Raw genomic sequence first — 8,089 nt, 5'->3', positions numbered from 1 at the left:
TCGTTACTGTAAAGTTAACAATACGATGTATTGAATACAATTTTAATAATATTGCCGCCTAAGCCATTTTACAAATAATTATTTCTATTTTTTCTGTCTCTATTCACGTTTCTTTCAGACTGGACAACTAAGCCTCGGCCGGCCCAATGATTATCTGAGCCTGGGCCAACACTGGTTTGCCATAGAATAGCCAAGGCAAGAGGACCTAGCGTTGGGCCAAGACTAGTTCGTCATAGAATGGCCGAGGCAAGAGAACCTAGCCTTGGGCCAAGACTAGGCAACCAAGCCTTGGCTGGTCCAATGATTACTCGAGCCTGGGCCAAGGCTGGGAAGCCTAGCCATGGCCGTTGAATGGCAACCCATACTTGAGCCAGAATTGGGTAACCTAGCGTTGGCCATTCAATGAAAAATCTAAAGTTGATTCATCATTAAGTAATAGGGTTACGTGCGTTAATATCCCCGGACAAAATATCCCCGACAAAATATCCCCGACAAAAAATCCCCGACAAAATATCCCCGCGACAAAATATCTCCGGACAAAATATCCCCGAACAAAATATCCTGGCGACAAAATATCTCTGGACGAAATATCCCTGCAATCAAATATTATTAAATGAAATATCACAAAAATTATTTATGAAATGATCAAATTAAACAAATTCAATATTTTATAAGATAAAAATTATTGTCTGCTATAAATATTATTTTATAGTCCGATATAAAACACAAAATAGACAATGTTATGAAGTATATACAGAATAAATATTTTTTTTTAACATCTTTTCATTTATTAATTCCAGTACATCAAAATTCATAATTATAAAAAAAATTTAATATTCAAAAAAATTATTAATCAGTACTCGAACATTTTAAGTAAAAAAAGAATCTATAAATTTCTATAATCATTAACGTCAGAAATTTAATTTGTCAACAGACAATATAATAACTATCACAAAATAAACTACTTAGAGCTATGTCTATAAGATTAATATTTGGTTATGAAGCACATATTATAGAATTAACACATTAACAGAATATAAATATATGAGGATCAATCGCTACAATTTTCTTTTTAGACATTAATTTAACATCGAAGTTTGCAAATTCTTAAAAATAAAAAAATTCACCAATAATAATTTGGAAATTAATCGCAACATTATTTTTTTAGTCATTAATACAACATATAGTGTCCAAATTAAATAAAAAAAATAAACAATAACAATTTGAAAATTAATTAACATGTACAATTAATATTTTTGCAATGTCACTTAGATATTGAATTTTATTATTTTTATCATAATTGTTAACGATTACTTTTAAGCGATCATCATAATTACGGTACGCCTTGCGACGTGTAGGTGCAATATTAAGTCCGGTATTTATCTGAGTCATTGCAACATCAGTTAAAGTCTGTTCTTCTTTTAAAAAATTTATAAATGCAGCAATACTTGTTTGAGCCTGAGTAGTCCGCTTATTTACTCCGGAATGCCAACCTTCGACCAAATTGTTAGATCGCGGTAAATCATTCTTAACAGAGGAATACTCATTCCAGATTTTAATTGCAAAAAGAGGTGCTTCACGACGTTTATGATTATGTTTAGGTTTTTCGATCCATGTTACTTCAAAATAATCTAAAAGTTCTTGAAAGACATCACTAATTCTGTCATAGTATCCTGTTGAGATTAATTCTTCGAACGCAGCAATAACATCAGCTGGTGGAACAAAAGCCAAAGCCATCAACATACGAACATTTTTTGCAAAAACAATATTAGTGTCGTACTTTTTCTGCAAGCCTACATGCTCGGACATGACGCCAAATAGTCTGACACAGATGAAAATAACATCCAACAATTTGAGTATCAGGGAAGCATATCTTGAAAGTATTTATAAAAGCTTTTTCAAAATCTACCATCAATCTATTTGGTGAAAAGTTTGGTATACTTTTTCGTAAAACCTTTAAAAAGTTAACATAAATACTGTTACTTTTATTTGGAGCTAACAAATATATCAAAGGGTCGATTTATTATTTTTGTAGCCATAGATCGTATAAAGTTGATGAAATATTGATGGTACACATTTGAATGTGCCATCACTAAACAATTGGTCACAAGAAGTTAAGTAATTCAAATTTTTCGTTGTAGTAAAAACTAAAATTTGATTTTTATTACCACCGCTGTCATGCAATAAAAATAATTGTCCATCGTGAATATTCATAGATTTGGTAGAATCTGGCGCCAAGTTCCGTTCAAATCCGTTGTAAACGGAGCGCCAGACTACCGACTATGTTTACTGTAAGCAGAACGGTTTTTTGAGGCTGCGAAATTTTATTTAATTCTACGGTACTTTTTTTACCCAATTTGTTTATCATAACAGTAATTCATAATTTATTTCACCGTATTAATTAATTATATTCACTTATAACAATTTATTTACTTGAAATTATTAAATTTTATCAGCACATACTATAGCTCGCTCACAAATTTCGATCCTGACTTTTTTTTGATGGAGAAAGGTCAGCGCCACAGACTAGATAAAATAAAAATGTGTAGTAATCCTCCTATAGATAAGCAACTACAGTTAAAAAAAGTAATTCACAGCTTACATTTACGGCCGCCAGGGTGCACTGGAATTACATCTACATAAACTGTAGCTTCCAGGGGATAGTTTGCAGTAAAAATGCAGTCAACACGAGATTTAAGTTGTTATCAATTGTAAATTTTCATTATAATTACAAAAATACTAAAATCCGAACAAAACAGTTTCACTGTAAAAAGTCGCGCCAAGTCCACGTTCATAAGACTATTAGGAAAAAAAATTTTTTTTCTTTACAAAACATACAAAATAAAAAAATTAAAAAATCCAAGTAACCGATATGATTGTTTATGATTTTCGGAAATTAAAAAAAATTTTATTGTAAATTTAAAAATAAAAAAAAAAATTTAGAACGTACTTGGTGTGCGTCATTGTGTATTTCAATTTTTTTAAAGTCCTAGTAAATAGATTTTACGAATTTCATCAAAAGTAAAATATTTTGCAACCACGCACACTAAATACGTTCTAAAATTTTTTTTTTAATTTTTAAATTTACAATAAAATTTTTTTTAATTTCCGAAAATCATAAACAATCATATCGGTTACTTGGATTTTTTAATTTTTTTATTTTGTATGTTTTTGTAAAGAAAAAAAAAATTTTTTTTTTCCTAATAGTCTTATGAACGTGGACTTGGCGCAACTTTTTTACAGTGAAACTGTTTTTGTTCGGATACTTGTATTCATCACTCAGAATTAAATCACCTCGGCTATGATCATTAATAACTGGAACAATGGTTTTAACTCGGACACGTTGAACAGCACGAGCAATTGAGTGCGGTTTTGGCAATAATGCCGCAACTGGAGAATTAATTTCTTGCATAACCGTAGATATTATATTAGCAGGTTTGTAATTACAATCAGATGCTTTTTTTTTATTTTATCTTTTATAATTTTAGCTTTAACACCCGCTGCATTACTAGGGTGATCATAGACAGGTATGGCACCAATAACATGACCTATATAAATGGAGCGAAAATGTAAAATTTTATTAAAAATATATTAATTTATTGTATTCAAATATATTATATGAAATATACAAACAAACATACCTGTTGAATTTTCCGAATCAGTGTGAATTATCAACTTACAGCCACGTGTTGTACATAACCAAGTTATGCTATTTTTATTTAATTTATGTTTACTGTATAAAAAACCATTGTGAAACAACAATAAGTAACCTTTCTGTGATGGTACAAACTTTAATGGCATTTTTGAAACTTAAATCTATTACAACATTTAATTTATAATCAATAATACAGAGCAGAAAGAAAAACCAATATATATCAATATTTATCACAGCGTTATACTACCAACCACCCCTGATAGAAATAGACTGATCCCAAAGCCTACTTCAGCTGGAAATAAGAAGATGGCGCAACCTCAACAATTCAAAGTTTGTGTATGTTTATTCGAAACTATACCAACACAAACGCGGGTAATCGTGTTGCGCTTTTTTAACAAGGTTTTTGTGTGTGATTATTCGAAATTAGACCAACACAAACGCGGGTAATCGTGTTGCGATTTTTTAACAAGGTTTTTATGTGTGTTTATTCGAAATTAGACCAACACAAACGTGGGTAATCGTGTTGCGCTTTTTTAACAAGGTTTTCGTGTGTGTTTATTCGAAATTAGACCAACACAAACACGAGTAATCGTGTTGCGCTCTTTTAACAAGGTTTATGTGTGTGGTTGTCTAACAATGGGCCAACAAATATTTAGTCTCGAGGATATTTTGTCTGGAAATATTTTGTCCGAGGATATTTTGTCGCAAAGATATTTTGTCCGGGGATGTTTTGTCGCGGATATATTTTGTCGGGGATATTTTGTCCGGGGATATTAACGCGTGTCACCAAGTGATAGAATTGATTGAGAATAGAGAATAGAATTAATAGAGTTGATTGATCATTAAGTAATATAATTTCAAACATTAGATATTTATTGTTTACCGAATATTTGTTGGCAAATGCTAAAATTGAAAATTTATTATTAAACCAAATGGAACATATATAGATGAAATAAATGATTATAACACATAAACTTTTATAGCAAGACTGAAAAACTATGATAATAACTATAAACACAACTTAAACTACGAATAACTTTTAAAGTAATGATTTTATCGAAAAATTGAATAGGAGAACTTTTTTGTAAAAAATTCAATTTTCTATTAGAATATGCATTGATAATAGTCGTAGTGGCATTTTTTTCAGTGAAAAAAAATTAATAAGAAAAAGTTGCAAATTCCCATGTTATTTGAATGGAAAATGTAACTCGATTGGGGCAAGATTTAATTTGGTGATTAAGAGCTTATTTTTATAGGATATTTTTTTTAGGTCAAGAACTAAAAATCCAGGGGGCGTCAGCGAAAAAAAAATCAACTTGGTAAATAACGGACACCCTACAGCAGATGAAACAAAAGCTACAGCTGACAGGAGTCGGAGATTCATCGCAAAATTAATATCAGTATCATAATTTTTTTGAAGACCACTGAATTGTATATAACGCTATACACATTGGTTGAAATGAAAATAATAACCTGATAATGCCACACCAAAGCATTTTATTTTAAAAGCCAAGATAAATAGCTCCTTGAAAACAGTCATCATCCTTTCAGGCTTGACATTTGGTAGACTATTACGAATAACTGTCAAGACCTTCTCATATGTACGCAATGACTTATTTGGAGCCAAAACATAAACCAATGGCAATGATTTACCATCCTTGTCACCGTGGATATAATAAAATTGTGAGGATATTTCAGTAACGCTACGGAATGTACCATCTCTGAGCCACTGATCACATGTCGACAAGTAGTTTTAATTTCTCAAAGTTGTAAATACCATAAATTGTTTTTAAAGTGAAACTTTTATTCTATCGCCCTAAAATTTTTCGTCCATCTATCGCATGTCGCATTACCCGGCCGTAGAGTAGAGATAAAGTGAAAAGCACATGGCAGAGCAGCCAAGGCCAATATGGCGGCGCCCATAGCTTGCATCAGCTAACCGTGTAGCATGTATATTTAAATGCAATGTAAGACGTTGTTTACTCCCTAAAAAAACAAAAGGATCAAAAATTATTCTTCATGTACTGAACTTTCATAAGAGGTAGAATTTAAAAAAATTTTAAATATTATTAGTTCAATACTTTAAAAACTTTTTAATTCTTTTGTTTAATCAGAGCTTATTTTCGTTACTATGAAATATTACGTACATTTATAAATTTTAAATGTGAGCCTACACCTGGTTATTTACCTGTCACGTAAACAGACCTCCGGACTAGCTCAGCGTCTCACTGAAAAATATTTAGATGTTGATAAGAGGGTGGGTCGCTCAGTGAATGAAGAATTTCGGTGTCCAATTCAGGTGGGCAAGTTGGCCCATCGATTTATAGAAAATATATATAGAATATCATAATATTGACGGGAGGGTAGGCCCACCCGTCACAATAAACTACGAGACTCATGGCAAAAATAAAGTTATTGATAGAATAATTGAATTGAAAGATTTCGATATAATTAATAGTTAAAAAAATTATATCAAACAATAAATTCTTGAATTATCAGTGAAAAATCACAATTAATTTTTAATCAAACCACCGTTAGTTCTATTACACGGGCTAATATAACCCGTCTACTAAAAACTGGCAGAAAGTGAAATTCTTATAATCTTAATAAAATCATCATTCGGTAAATGTTTGATAGATCAAATTAAAGACGCAATTTTACCAACTATAAGATAAGTTTTAAAGAAAAAAATTAGGAAAACGGTTGACCCTGAAGGCTATTCCTGCAACTTTCCACTAATTCCATACTTAAGCGCTTAAAATTGCACCAATGAGGTTTTCGAGGTCTTCGAGGTCTTCGAGCTCAAAAATAGAATTTATGAGTTATTTCGAGCTCTCCAAGCTCAGAGATTGCTTTTCAATGTTTTTGAGCTCTTCGAGCTCAAAAGTCTGATAGAGATTTAATAAGACACTATTTTTTGAATTTTTAAACCGCAATAACTTTTGAATGAATAAACCAATTTTCACGCGGTTGGCAGCATTCGACGCAGTTTTCAAGCCTCACAAAGAATCTTTGAATATGAATTGATCGAACTAGGAATTTTGGAGTAATTCCGAAAAAACACTTTTTTCGGTTTTCTGTCGTTCACGGTATCTCTCGAACAATTCAACCGATTTTGACCGGACTGGTAGCGATCGACGTGGTTTTTTGAGGTCAAGAGCTGATAAGTTTTTGAAATTGATCAATAGAGCCGTTTAAAAGTTATTGAAAAAAAGCCATATTTGGAAAAAATTTTTTTTTCGGATTTTTGAAGATTTCTCAAAATCTATTGATTTGAATCGGTCAAAATAGTTTTTAAAATCTAAGTTTAGTTAAGTTCTTTTGAATGGCACCAACCGCGATGAAATCGGTCGAGCCGTTCGAAAGTTATAAGCGGTTCACATACTTTCACACACACACACACACACACACACACACACACACACACACACACACACACACACACACCCCGTGTCGGGCTTGCTGGGTCCCGCATCGGGCGCCTCCTCAGGTGGCGGATAGGGGAATGCCCGGCATATCCGCACGTCAGATGCGTCGGGTACCGAGGAAACAGAATACTCGGGGTGGACCAAAACCTAGCAAAAGATGATATGGAAATGTCAGAAGATTTTCAAACATCGTTTACAGTACAGAGGATGGATACCTCAGTGCCGGCGAAAGAAGGCGTGCAAACGGGCCTAAACTTGTCGTTATCAAGCGACCGTTTGAACAGTGGAGTAGACCCCATGGCTCTGCTGTCTAGCAATGCTAGCAAGGTTACAGGGAGTACGAAATCAGCCCAGATGGCAGAGAACGGACAGCTGAGCAACATTCCTTCAAAAAGTGGAGGACCTTTTGCTCCTGCCACTAATCAAACCCACCGAGGAAGAATGAACTCTCTACCGACCGTCACCGGCCAACAGTCACCAATGGAGAGGCTCGGCAACAAGATCGATGAGTTAGCCGACTTCATAAAAGACAAAAAGAATCTCCACCATGAGATCAGAAAATTGGTTTCGTCTATTAGTACGGCATATAGGCTGGCCAACAAATCACCAACGAAGTCGGCGTCAACGACTCAAACATCTCCGAGTCTGAACAATAAATCACAGCCACCTCTGACCACTCCTAAGAAATTACCACAGCAAGGAGATGGCAACAAGAAGAGGCCGCTGTCCACGCCCAGCCCTTCCTCAGATATTGACAAGCCAGCACAGAAAAAGACAGCCCGGGATGATACCTGGACCAAAGTGACTCGGCAAAACAAGAAAAAGAAAGAACAGGAACCAGTGACTCAAACTGCTACAGCCCAAGACCAGCCAAACAGCGGTGGCTCCAAGAAACCAAGGAGGAAGAAGACAAGAACTAAAGCTGTCCTAGTCCAACCAGCTGAAGGGCGAACATACGCCGATCTCCTGAAGGAAATCAAGGCCAAGGTAAGCCCTGTCGAGACGG

At 34.0% G+C, this 8,089-nt stretch overlaps 1 protein-coding gene across 3 annotated transcripts in view; it reads left to right on the top strand.

The window, feature by feature from the left end:
* The window catches only part of LOC123263017 (protein trachealess), a 372,435-nt gene that overhangs the window by 346,912 nt on the left and 17,434 nt on the right, over positions 1–8,089 (top strand). The gene's annotated exons all lie outside the window — the stretch shown is intronic.

Source organism: Cotesia glomerata, linkage group LG4 (genome assembly GCF_020080835.1).
Source record: "Cotesia glomerata isolate CgM1 linkage group LG4, MPM_Cglom_v2.3, whole genome shotgun sequence".
Taxonomy (NCBI): Eukaryota; Metazoa; Arthropoda; class Insecta; order Hymenoptera; family Braconidae; genus Cotesia; species Cotesia glomerata.
Note: the sequence above shows the minus strand (reverse complement) of the source record. Positions and strands in the feature narration are given on the sequence as shown.